This window comes from Fukomys damarensis, unplaced genomic scaffold, assembly GCF_012274545.1.
Source record: "Fukomys damarensis isolate Sample0158 unplaced genomic scaffold, DMR_v1.0_HiC HiC_scaffold_25, whole genome shotgun sequence".
Lineage (NCBI taxonomy): Eukaryota > Metazoa > Chordata > Mammalia > Rodentia > Bathyergidae > Fukomys > Fukomys damarensis.
This window is the reverse complement of record NW_022900937.1, coordinates 6,351,969-6,364,895: the sequence shown is the minus strand read 5'-3', so window position 1 is coordinate 6,364,895 and position 12,927 is coordinate 6,351,969.

The following is a 12,927-nucleotide window of genomic DNA, read 5'->3' as shown; positions in this document are numbered from 1 at the left end:
ACAGTGGCTTTGTAGTATAGTTTCAAATTGGGAATTGTTATATCTGCTGCCATGTCTCTATTGCCTAGGATGGTTTTTGCTATTCTAGGTCTCTTTTGGTTCCAAATGAATTTTTGGATTATTTTTTTCTAGTTCAAAACAGATACTTTTAAAGTACAGAAGTAAATACCTAGAGAAATACCTAGAAGAATTGAACGCTATGACCTCTGAGAGAGAGAGGATATGGATTAGTGAGAGACAGGGAAAAGGATGCTCAATTTTAGATACCTTGTGATGGTATAGTGTAAGAAAGAAAGGCACGCCTATTGCCAAGCGCTTACCATCCCTGCTTTATGGCCCAAGGAATGTAGGATAAATTTAAAAAATTAATATTGTAATTAAATTGACAAAGGATACTTCGGAGAAAGATATTTAGCTTCAGCAAATTTTATTTATAACTGGTGAGTGAAAGTCAAACACACATAAAATTAAGAGGGCAACAATGAGCAGATTTCATTACCAAGACTACTGAAGAGGGCTGGAAAACTAGAGAAAGTGGTAAGCATAAGCAATTGTAGATGGATTTTGAGAGACTATGATGGTTTACTTTGGGATCACGATGACGATGGGATCATGGGGTTGTGATGCTCATACCAGATTAGTTCACATGCGTTTACAGCTAACCGTGATGATAGCGGGGAAAGCCTGACAGGAGGAGGTGAGTCACTGGGAGCGTGACCTGGAAGGGTCTATCTCCCTCCTCCTCCCTTGAGCCCTCTTGCTTCCTGTGGGCCACACCACAAGCTGTTTCTCCTCTGCCATCCCCTCTGCTACGCTTCCCTTCCTTAGAGTCAGCTGACTATAGACTGAAATCCAAACTCTGAGCCAAAATAAACCATTCCTCCTTAGAGTTGCAGGTGTTCGGTACTGTGTCTCAGCAACGAGAAAGAGCTAAGGCAGGGATCGTGAGGGAAACATCAAAGGGGAAAAATGTAATGAAAACACTGTGCGCAGGAAAGTCAGTATGACTTAAGGAAGACAGGAACGATGAAGCATTCGTAGCAGATCTGTAAAAATGTCACTTAAAACTTGAAATAAACACGATTTAATAATCAGCTAAACAAACGGCGAGAAATGCTTTTTGACTTCATTTGTTGAAGAGAGTATCACCGGTGGAGAGCAATGACCTCCCTCAGACTGAAGGAGTTGTAGAATTTTTAGGAAGAACTTAAAATTCTATGATGTAGTTGCTGAGGGAAGCTGATATCCCTGAGATGCAGGATCTGCACACAGGATTTTACAAATTATTGACAGCATTGGCACCCTCTGGGCAGAAGTGTGTGCCATGATGCTAGAGAGGTACAACATACTCGTGTGAATAGAGAGGAATTTGCAACAGGCACTGTGAGGAAATGGATTGAAATGCTTTGAGTGGTGGACGAGCGCCGTGCCATCACGGAACCTGCACCTTTGTCCTTCCCACTAACTAATTAGGCTTCTTTCTCCTCCTGTGTACTCTGAAAAGGAGAACACAGTACTGCACTGGAGAATCCAGTTCTGTGGCTCTGTGAGAGCCCTGCTCGGAAGAGGGACCTCAGGAAGGGAAACCACTCATGGACAAATGTAACTGAAACATCTGTGTGAGAACAGGGGACGAGTAGCCTGGCGATGACCTGGGTAACGGCCACAGTGAACTCCTTAGGCAGGCACCGTGCTTACCGAGACTGCAGTTTTTAGGACTTGTTATCTTGTGCATTGTGGCCCTGTACTCTCTCTTTCATTAATCTCTTCCAATCTCTACCAAAGATTCTTTCAAAAAAATCAAACATCAGACTTAAATACTTGGTTAATCCTCAGGTTTCCCACTTGTGTGGGCACGCTGTGTTTTGAAGAAAATAACTTTGTTAACTGAACTCCAGTTTTCTCATTCGTATTTAAAGCAATACACGACCTCCCAACATCACAGCATTGCAGTATCTCTGTTCACTGTGTCCTTTGCTATAAATTACTTCTCTCATAAAACACCAAGGAAGGCTAGCTAGCAAGTGCTGCAGTCAGAAAGGAAGAAGAGAACGTGAGTTTCATTTTGGTTGTTGTGGTGCAGAGGAGACGCTCTCACAGGCTCCCTGAGTACACATGAGTGCAGAGACCAGGGGACTTTCTAACAGGAGTGTGTGTGCTGAATGTCACTCAGGAGGGATTAGGATGTGGGGGCCATGTGTCAATCTGAGGTGTGCAGAGCTTTGTCTCAGGAGAAAGCAGCAAAGCCAAACTGGATCCCTCAAAAGAAGAGAATTTTAGTGATCACTCAGCCAAGTGTGGCATCACATGTGTCCCTTTGAAAACACCACGTTATCTGGGCTTCATCACACCTCTTTGCAAACACCATTGGTGCTCTGTTGGGAATATGTGATCGATTATTAGCAGGGCTGATTTTCATTTTCTTAACTACTGACTCTGTTTTTGTTTTGTTTTGTTTTGTTTTGTTTTGTTTTCTGCAACTCAACCTGTAAAATCGCTGTGAAATATTGTTCTTGCAGAACAAGAAACCATCACAGAGAGTGGATGCAACTCACAAATATTTACGAGGCCAGCAGAGTATGAAAACGCTCTTTGCCAACAACTCTATTCAATCTTCTCAAAACCTTTCTGCACTCCTTCAAAGACTGTATTAACTCCCATCAAACAATGAAGCTCTTGCATTCTAGCAAAGTCAGAATTCTTAAAGCTCCTATGAAATCATCATCACTGCTGGTGAGCCTTGTGTTGCTGTGGCACAAATACCTGAAATAATAAACTTGAAAAGAGGAAAGGTTTACTTGAGACTTCTGTGATTGGTCCACTGGCCCCACTGCAGTGGGCCAAGCAGCGCAGGGGTACATCAGGGTGGGAGCATGCAGGGAGGAGCCTGCTCTCCCTATGGCATGCTCCTCATGAGGAACAAAGCAGAGACATAGCCAGGGGCTGCATCCCAAGACTCCACTGACCTAGCTTCTGCTGGGCCTCCATGGGCTGGCAACTGAGCTCTGAACACATGGACCTTTGAGGCCACTTAAACCAATATAGGATCTCACTGAGGAAGAGGTTGAACTCCAGAGGAAGAGTTGTACACCATGTAATTTAGGGACCAAGGTCTCAGCTCTTGAGCTGTGTCTACGTCTCATTCAGGATTCTCTCTCTGTAGTGTCAAATGCCTCTAACGTCCCTCTAGTTGCAATCTACTGGACAAGGTCAATGGACAACAAGCTCTAAAATATTTCTGGTCCTCGTTTTTTGTTTTTAATAGAGCTGGTTTCTTTCCTCTGGTGACTATAACCAGAGATCTTTCTGGAATTCTTCCTATTCAGCCCTTTCTTTGTCCCCACTGAGTTCCTCAGATGACTGTATGTCTGTGGTTGACAGGAATGGCCAAGCAGCTACCTCTTTTCACTTTTTCATTTCTCCTGTAAAATTTGCTCGGGCAGTTGCTTACAATTTTATTTCCCCTATACATAGCCATGTACAAAAAATAATGATTTTCACTCCAGAAATTCCCATGCTAAAATAAATCATCCAACAGTTATATTAATAACTTAATTCTGTTGACTCCCTCCTCTCTTCCTGATCTGGGACTTTAGCTCCCAGCTCTAAAGCTCACCCAGTTCTTCTCGAATCTGGCCAACACCTAACATACAGTCAAGGTGGAAGTATTTCACTTATACATGCACAGTAAGCCATGAAACCCCTCGTGCTCGGTACACATGCATTTTTGGGTGGGTTCTGGGACAGTGCCACTGAAGCCCTTTCACCTCAGTTATTCCCTCTGTTCACTGAAAGGAGGTGACCTTTCCACTCCCAGCTGATGATGATCTCCAGTAACACATGTCCCCAGAGCAGTTTCTGTCCTCAGACTACCGGTGCTGAAGGAACAGAAAGCCAATACATCTGTAAGGCACAGGAACAAATGGGTTTCTAGGGAAACAGCACACTGCGAAAGTCACAGCAGTGAAAGGTTGCTAGCCACTCTTCAGAAGGGTTGGTCCTCGTGGCTTGCGGATCAGAAGCCGAAGAGGACCGTCCTTCACTGCCCCAGAAAGTGGTCTCCTCACACTCTCCCAGCAGCTGAACTTTCCCAGGGACAACTGCCTTTGATATCCAGCCATTAGTGACTTCAAGAGGAGTCAGCAGAAAGCTCTCCTTTTCTAGTCTGTCACAATCCTGTCATTGGGCCCAGATGTACCCTCATCTGAGTATAAAATCAAAGTCTCGTGGTGGAAGTTCCTACACAACAATGCACTTGTGTACAGGGACCAGGTGGAAACAGTGGCCGTGTTGTAACCCCTGCATCTTCTGTCCCTCCCCTTGCCTTCCTCTGACAGTCTGGGCTGAAGGAAGAGGCCCCTATGGTTAGTGAATTCCTGATGATAGAGAACTCACGAGACAGTTGCCCATCCCTTTATCAGAATTGTGTGTTCATCTGTGACTCAATCTTCCTGCGATTTTAATTCAAGATATGGCAGTTCAGGCTCTGTGCCAGCAATTATGTGAACAGGTGGGGTCCTGGGATTGCTCTTTTTTTTCTTTTACTCTTTTCTGTGTAGGAAAAGACAATTAAGTCTACATTTGCTAAGAGCCAGGTTCTGTGCTGAGTGTCCTCCCTAAAACAGCTTCTTAAATCTGCACAGCGACCGTACGAGATGACCCAGGGCATCTTTTCCATTTTTCAGATGAGGCGCTGATAACTGGAGAGCTTCAGGAATTCAATTAGACACATGCAACCGGTGATTGGCACAGCCAAGATAATTGGTGTGGCCCAGAAAATGAGAGAAAGTAATGAAGAAAATAGGTGTCAAAATGGTGATTAAAAGTTGATGCAGGAAGAAGGTGTTTTTTTTTTAACTAGGTAGGAATAGAGAAGACTCATGCAGAACAAGTTCCTCTATATCAAACACTAGTTTGAAGGGAAACAAAGAAAACAAAAGTGATGCTTATTTTGCACAATAATAAAATATTTGATTATCTAATGAGTCCCTTTGCTCCCTGCCTGTGACTGAATATTTAAAGAGGGATACATACCATAAAGAGGTTTGTGACTGCTGGTGTCAGCCTCTGGCATGCACCCTGATTGCTGCCCTGTGACTTTTTTCATCTCATCCACACTTTAGATTACGTCAGCTGAAGCTCGATTAGAAAGCACCTGAGAAGCTGCCTTCTCCAAAGGTACTGGTCTATTATTAGCTCAATGTTTGGCTGGTTTCTGTATCTACAACAGATAGACTTCTGCCAGTTTCTGACTGCAAGATCTTTCTGTCCTTTTAGTCCATTCATCGAGACTGTAATAAGAACTGAATCACAGTGATGATGTCAGAGAGATAGATTCTTTGGAACAAAATAATTTCAGAAAGTAGCTAGGTTAGAGTGAACAGTAAAGGAAAAACTATATAACAGGAATCTAACAGTTGCTTTTATATACTATATAAATATATAAAGAATAATCCACAAACTACTTGTGCAGAAGGATTAAGGTGTGTTTGACAATCAGCAGCCTTAACAATGTGTAGAGTAAATGTTTTGTGATGGTGGCTCAGCACAAGAACATTTAGAGGCTTTTTCAGAAGCAGCTCCATGAAGCAACTTTAATCCTTTGTCTTTTAGACATGAATTATGTTTACCTGCTACCAACTGGATGTGCGATATCTCAGTGGAGAATTTATTATTAGTAGTGTTATTATTATTATTATTATTATTATTATTATTATTATTATTATTATTGCTTTATGGAACAGCAGCCCAAACAATTGACAAGAAGCAATTGAAGTCCTAGTGGAGGGGGTTGTACCTTGTGGCTGCTATTGTCAGTGCAGCTCAGAAAGGAGCACAGAATCCCCTCGTAGGAGGCCAGCACTCGAGGATGAGGTTCTGAGGACCGGGGTGTAAAGGATATTGGAAATCTACAGCATAATGTGCTGAGTATAAGGGAGATTTTCAAACTAGTTAGCCACAGAGGATAGAAAATTACCTGTGATCCATTAGGTAGCAATCAATTAAGGCTCCTTAGAATAGACGTGCTCGGAGTACTTTACAAACAGGACCAAAGCTTTGGTGAGGAAAATGCCAGAAAGGATGAGAGAGGCAATCACGGCACCAGATTAGGTATGAAATAACTCCGTGGAAAGGCAGGCTGTAGTTATAAGTGCACCCTCGCAGTGGCTTCGGAATGAAATGTTTGAGAGGAAGGAATAGCAGGAAACTGATCAAGTTGTGGATCTGTTAGGATTGCTAATGTAGAAACAGCAAGGCATGAGCATTGCAGAGAATAATTTTATGTTTGTACACGCTGGGTCAACAAATACACTGATAAAATATACATGCAGATTCAGTTATGAGACCTTCTTTGAAAGCAAAGCATTACGCAGTGGCAAAGCACCATGTTGTTACTCTTCAGAGTGCCTGTGTCCTGAGATTCAGGTGCAGACAGAGCCAGTGTCTTGTTCTGAGCAATTTCCATTATTTCTTTTTTTTTGAGGGGGGTGATATTTTAAAGAATAAAAATCCAATCCACATCTGAATGCACATCCCTGAATAATATCTTTCAAAATGGCTAAAACCAAGTTAACAAGGAAAAAAATATGGCAAAAAAGCAATGAATTAAAGATGTACATTAGAAGGATTAGATGTATATTACAAGGATTTAATACCTTGTATTAAATAAAAAACATACTGATTATTATAGATAATAGGATATACAATTCCTTACCAAACTCTGAGGTTGAATTTTAATAATCTATAATCATAGACACTATATCTTTATATGGATCCCAAAGAGATCCACTAAAGAATGTGCATTATACAGTACTAAGAAGAGCTGAGTTTGGTGGCCACTCCTTTAATTCCAGGGCTTGGGAGGCTGAGGCAGGAGAATTGCTGCAATTTCCAGGCCCGCCTGGGCTACACAGCGAGTTCAAGGCCAGCCTGAATTACATCTGAATTACATAGTGAGATTCTGTTTCACAAGCCCCCTTCTCAGAAAAAAAGCACTGTAGAGTACTAAGAGAACACAGTACTGTTCAATCATCAGTTATGATTTACCTCTGAATAGGCCCACAGAGCTGTGATACTGCTTTTGGAGGATGAGGTAAGTCACTCTATACAGGGCCCAGTGATCTGTGCCCCCAAGACAGTGGGGGAGAAGTGAAACCAGAGGAAGCGCACATGGGGAAAAGCCCTGTCTAGCGTTTTTTTATCGTAACATGTGGTAGATAAAGTGATGTTTCACCTGCCTGACAAGCACAGGTCCTGAGTTCGATCCCCAGTACTTGGGGGTGGGGGAAGAAAGCAGGGACAGAGACAGAGAAAGAAAACAAGAAAGCAAGCAAGAAATAATGAAAGGAAGGAAGGAAGGAAGGAAGGAAGGGAGAGAGGAAGAACCATGTGAGAAGGAAGCAGGTATTCAAATATCTCAGGCTATTGCCCAGCACACTGCTGCTTGGAGGGAGATGATATTTAACGTCCATCGTATTCAGCTTGCTGAAGCAGCCAGACTCTTTGTGACCTGGGCTCCTACGGAAAGCACCACAGACTGCAGGTGTACACAGCAGACATTGACTGTTCATGGTGCTGAAGCCGGGAAATCCAAGAGCGAGGCTCCCTTCCTGCCTCATAGGCAGCCGAGTTCTCATCCTGCCCTTTCATGTCCTTCCCTGTGTGGTCGTAAGAACAAGCCCTCTGGTGTCCCTTCTTGCAGGGACGTCCAGCCTGTGGGGTCAGAGCACCACTCTCAGGAACTCCCCTGACCTTAGTTATCTCCGTCCCCACCTGTAACCACCATGACCGTGCAGCCAGGTCTTCACTTACACATGTGGGGAGGAGGGTTCAGTCCATAACATGAGCTGAAGAAGAGAAAGATGATGAATTCGACTTTGTGGGATTTTCATAAGATGCACAGACTCTAGTGAAAACAGCTGGGTCAAGAAACAAAATATTATCAAAGTACAGGAAACTGTAAAGTGTCCCTACGAAGCACTACTGGACTGTGAATCCAAAACCAACTGTTGTCCTAATGCTTAACACTATTAATTAGTTTCATTTGTTTTTGAACTTTTTTTCTGATGGAATTTCATCATACACACTATTTTGAGTCCGGCTTTTCTTCAGTCACAGGAACAGCCTTAGCTTCATCTATGTTGGTGGTGTAGTGATATTTGATTTCTTTTCATAGCTGTATAGTAGTCCATTGTCTGAAAACAGTATAATTGAGGCACTCATTTTATTTATTCATTAATTTTTTAATGTTACACATAAAGTAATGCAAGCCATCTTTGTATATGTGTTCTGTGATCCGGACATAGTGCATTTCTGATAGGTTTATGTGTAGAAGTGGAACTGCCGAGTTATATATGAGCATTGAACTTTGCAGTTACCATAGCACGAAGAGGGTTTCAATTATGCTGTATCTTCACTGATATATGGCAGTGTTAGTAGACTTCATTTGAGCCCTTCTGGCTCGTATGCAGTTCTAGCAAATGGTGATTTTATCTCGATTTCCCTGAAGACCGATGAAGGTGAACGATTTTTAATATATTTATTGCCTATTTTTATATTTGGTTATCTGTTTTTTTCCCCTTCTTGGATTTGAAGAGTGTTTTTTTTTTTTTAATATTCTGTAGCTGTATATATTGAAAGTTTGCTGTTTCGCCCTGTGGCTAGTTTTTCACTCTCATGAAAGTGTTTCTTAATGAACAGAGTACTTTTACTTGAATGTATGTAAATTATCAATATTTCCCTTCGTGTTTAGGAAAAACTGTTTTATGCTTAAGAAATGCTCAAAGTAGAAACTTCTGTGTCTGTCTCTTGGACAATTTCAGAGCCCCTTTGTCCCTGCCCTGCCCCTTCTGCTATTCATTACAAGTTGTGTTCATTCTCTACAAAGCATTGTCGCTATTTTTGTGGGTGCATAATTCAGATTTAACTGTCATTTTATGCTTTACATATTTTTTTTAAATTCTTGCTTCCACACTGGAAAAATTTTTCCCTAAACCCCGTCCTTTAATTTTGTATATGCATTGTCTAGGACTGGGAGGAGGGAAGGGGTGCTGTGTGACACTGACACATTTTCTTCAAATTCTTTAAATTGAAAATTTAAATCACCTCAGTTAATTTCCATTTTCCCTAGAATACTTACCTCTCATTTTATTTTTATCTCTCAAATTTTAGCTAGTGATCCTTTCAAAATGAGGTTTAAACTTTTTCGCTCTCAGTTTATACTTTTCTGTGGTAGAACTGGTTTGCAAACTAATGTGACAGAAGCAAAGTAATTTTGTTTTCTTTTCTTTTTCCTTTGTGTGCTCACAAAGTCTCCTTGGTGGAGAAAACTAGGTTGACAGCAGTACGTGTTCTCTTATGCCTGGAAACCCACAAGTAAGGTAAGCTATGCACATTTCAGATTCTTTCCAGATGGTTTGCTGATACCAGCTGGATTGTGTAATCCTGTTTGTGTTTACACAAACTTTGTGTCTTTCCTGTAATCTATCTGAATTTTCCCCTGTTACCTGTCAGACTGAAAACACGGAGGTACCCCCCAGAGCTGCGTCCTTTGACATAAGCAGGCCCTCTGCTGTGGCCCCGTCATGGGCGGTTTGTTGGCCTGGTCCTCACAACCGTGCAGGATGCGGCTCCCTCTATAGAGCAGGTGACCGGAAGGATTCAACCATGGCTTCTCAGGACCCCTCCCTAACTCCAGCAAGTCGCTCAGCTGGAAATCAGGAAGAGGCACTCACCTCTCCATCTTCCGTTCTATATGGCTTACCTCGATTTTAAAAAATTCAATGAAACCTTTTTATAACCAAGACCCTTTTTTTCCTACCTACTATTGTTATTTTGCGTTTTCACTGCAGAAGCTGTCATGAAATTTTCTTTTGTATGAAATAGAATGAATGGTACATTTCTTTGTTATTTTCCTCTCATTTAATACAAGTTTAAAGTCATCTGTTGCTAATTGCATTTTTAAAATAAAAATAGGATATTGCATAACGTTGCTGTGTTTCATGTGGCAATTTCAGCCTTTTATCATGTCTGCATAGACATAACAGAAACAGGCGAGGCGACTGAATTTCCTTGAGGCCAAGAGAGGCACAGTCATACCCAGATCCATCGGCTTGTCCATCAGTCCATGTGCCCTGTGTAAGTGGTAGTTGGAACTGTGGCTCTTCAACAGGATTCTCTCCTGATGGTTTTTAAGCAGCTGTACCCAGAGGCCTAACCCCTAAGGTACAGCAATTGGAACAAGCAGCCTGTTAATGAGCTCCGCAAATGACTAAGATAAAGCCTTACTCGCAACACATTGCTTCACCATGGGAGGAAGAAGAAATGGGTCTTGACTCAATAAAGTTAAAAAACAAAGGGGCCCTCAAAAGTATATAAAATAACATTAATTAAAAATTGGATTTCCTAGCTCAGTGTGCGTCAGGAAGGGTTCATTAGGAAGATTAAAATTGATCGGTACCTTCTAGGACAGCTTGGATTTGGAGAGCTGGTAGGAATACATAACGGGGAGGATTCTGTGAACAGGGGCACCGAGGGAGGAACAGGTACTATGTGGACTCAGTGCCAAGAATAAACTGACTCTGACAGTGAGCTTGTGACTACAGAAATTGTCTCGTATACAGTGCCATCACTTGTTGGGTCAGCATATGAAGAACCCGTGGACCCACTAGGAGTGGCCCTGACACACTCCTGTTCTGGAGTAGAGAGGAAAAGCTGTGCACTTCAGAGAAAAATCAAATAGTGGATAATCGTGGAAGCCATCAAGGAAATTAAGAGAAGGACACACAGAATAAATAATGCTCGCGCTCTGTTCATCACAGGGCCACACACGCAAGAGCAGGGCTCCAAATTCAAAGAGCACAGAGGCCAGCTGCGAATGGCAATCGAGGTGTACAACAATCAGGGCCTTATGTTATTTTCACAACAATTTTAAATTGGATGTATAAGAAATGCACTAAGGGTGATGCTAAGTTTTTCTTTAAAGAAGGAGATTTTGCACACTAAGTACCTGAACGTGAGTGTTTGGTTTGACCCTGCAATTTACTAAATGGACAACTTGTTGGTCTTCCTGAGCTTCCCTGACTCTTTCCTCACTACTGTCTTTCTTGGTCCCCTGGGCCTCTCCTCTTGCCCTGGAACGTTTCCCTTTTACTGCCTCGGTGTATTTGAGTAAAACATTTAAAATGCTGGAAAATTGTAGTTGCTGATAGTAATTAGTTACATTCCATTTGCACAAAATTTTGAAGTTCAATTTAGGTTTCAATAATATTTTAGGATTGTTTATCATAAAACATGGTAGAAGGATAAAAATGAAATGCACCAGAAAGTTATTTTTAATCAGCAAGATTTTCATATTTTAGATATTATTTTAGTATAAATATATATGCTCATGTACTTAAACCAGTTTGGTTAATGCCAAACACCCATGATCTGTTATTTGAAGCTAAAAAAAAAAATTAGTCTGGACAATGTTCCACAACTTTCATCTTCAGATGCCATATTTTATAGGTTGTTATTTTCTTCACTCATGCCTTAGTAGTTGTCCATAAAACCTGTAACACCTAGCAGAATGGTTTAATGTGTATATTTGCAGAAATACGGGTATTTTACAAGCTGTGAATAAGTGAAATAATGACAATGTGTTTTTACCCTGTTTTCCAGTATATAGAATTAAAACTATGAGTCTGAAGCCAAAAACCATAATTAGCAGAACTTTAATTGCTAGGATTACAAAAAAAAAAAAAGGGAAAAAACTAAGCTACAGAGTATCCTAGCCCCACAATTACCTGAAGCAAGACTGAGAAAATTATTGAGAGCAGAAAAGAAAATAGAAGTTCATTTCCATAGATAATTAGATAGTCCAAGAAATCACTTTCACCCTCCCAGACCCCTGGCAGAGGATGCGACTGATCCCATGAATCCCTGCCCTTCCTATTGGCCTAAAGCGGTAGAGGCAGGATACAGTTCTTGTTTCGTTTTGCAAGGAAGTTTTAAATTACAATGAAAATCTCTTCAGCGGGAGAATAGAAAGCGTGCATTTTTATGCTTTAGGTAGGCCAGAAACAGCAGGAAGAAATTTTTTTTTTCTTTAGAAGGAAAAAAAAAAAAAAGATGACATGCACAGAAATTATCTCTGGATTTTAATGGTCTGTGATGGCCTTAGGACGGCGGAGGGAAAGGACTGTTAACATATTCTGATGGCACGGAACAGCAACTACCTTTCCAAAACCTGGACTTAGCGGAACGTGCTCCTCCCTGCCATCGCAGCTCCACATCCGGCCGGTGTCGAAACCATCCAGGAATTACACAATTGACCTTTCTAAAAACCCTGGCCAGTGGGAAGCTGGGCTTCCTGCGTCACCGCGCCAATTACCTGGGCTCAGACGCGGGTGGGTGGAGACCCTGCGCCCGGAAGAGCTGCCCTAGCTCGAAGGTGTGTTTGCACGCTCGTGCTGCAGCCTAGGCGGCTTGCAGGGATGCAGACGCGAGTGGGGCCGGGGTTTAAATCATGCAGGATCTCAGAGCCAGAGAGAGACATCTACTGGCCCATTTAGTCCCCGCAAGCGCCTCCCTCCGCTGTAATTAATGTAACATTTTCTCTCTGCGCAGCCGACAGCCAGGAGCATAATTAGAGCCTAATGCAACACGGAGAAGCCACGATGCAAAGTGGGATAAACAGTAAACAGCGAGAGCGGCGGCGGGGCCCGGGCGACACCGTCACGCGCAGACAGACAGCTCGAATTAATCCCCGGGGACGCGCGTGACAGGCGGGCGCGGCAGACAATTAGAGCGAGCGAGGAAATTGGAAATGGCAAAGGTGTGAACATATGTCACATTACGACTAAATGATAAATTACAATTCTGTCATTGGAGTAAGCGGTAATTAAGAAAGATTTCAGCTCTCCCTCTCGGAAAAAAAAAAAAAAT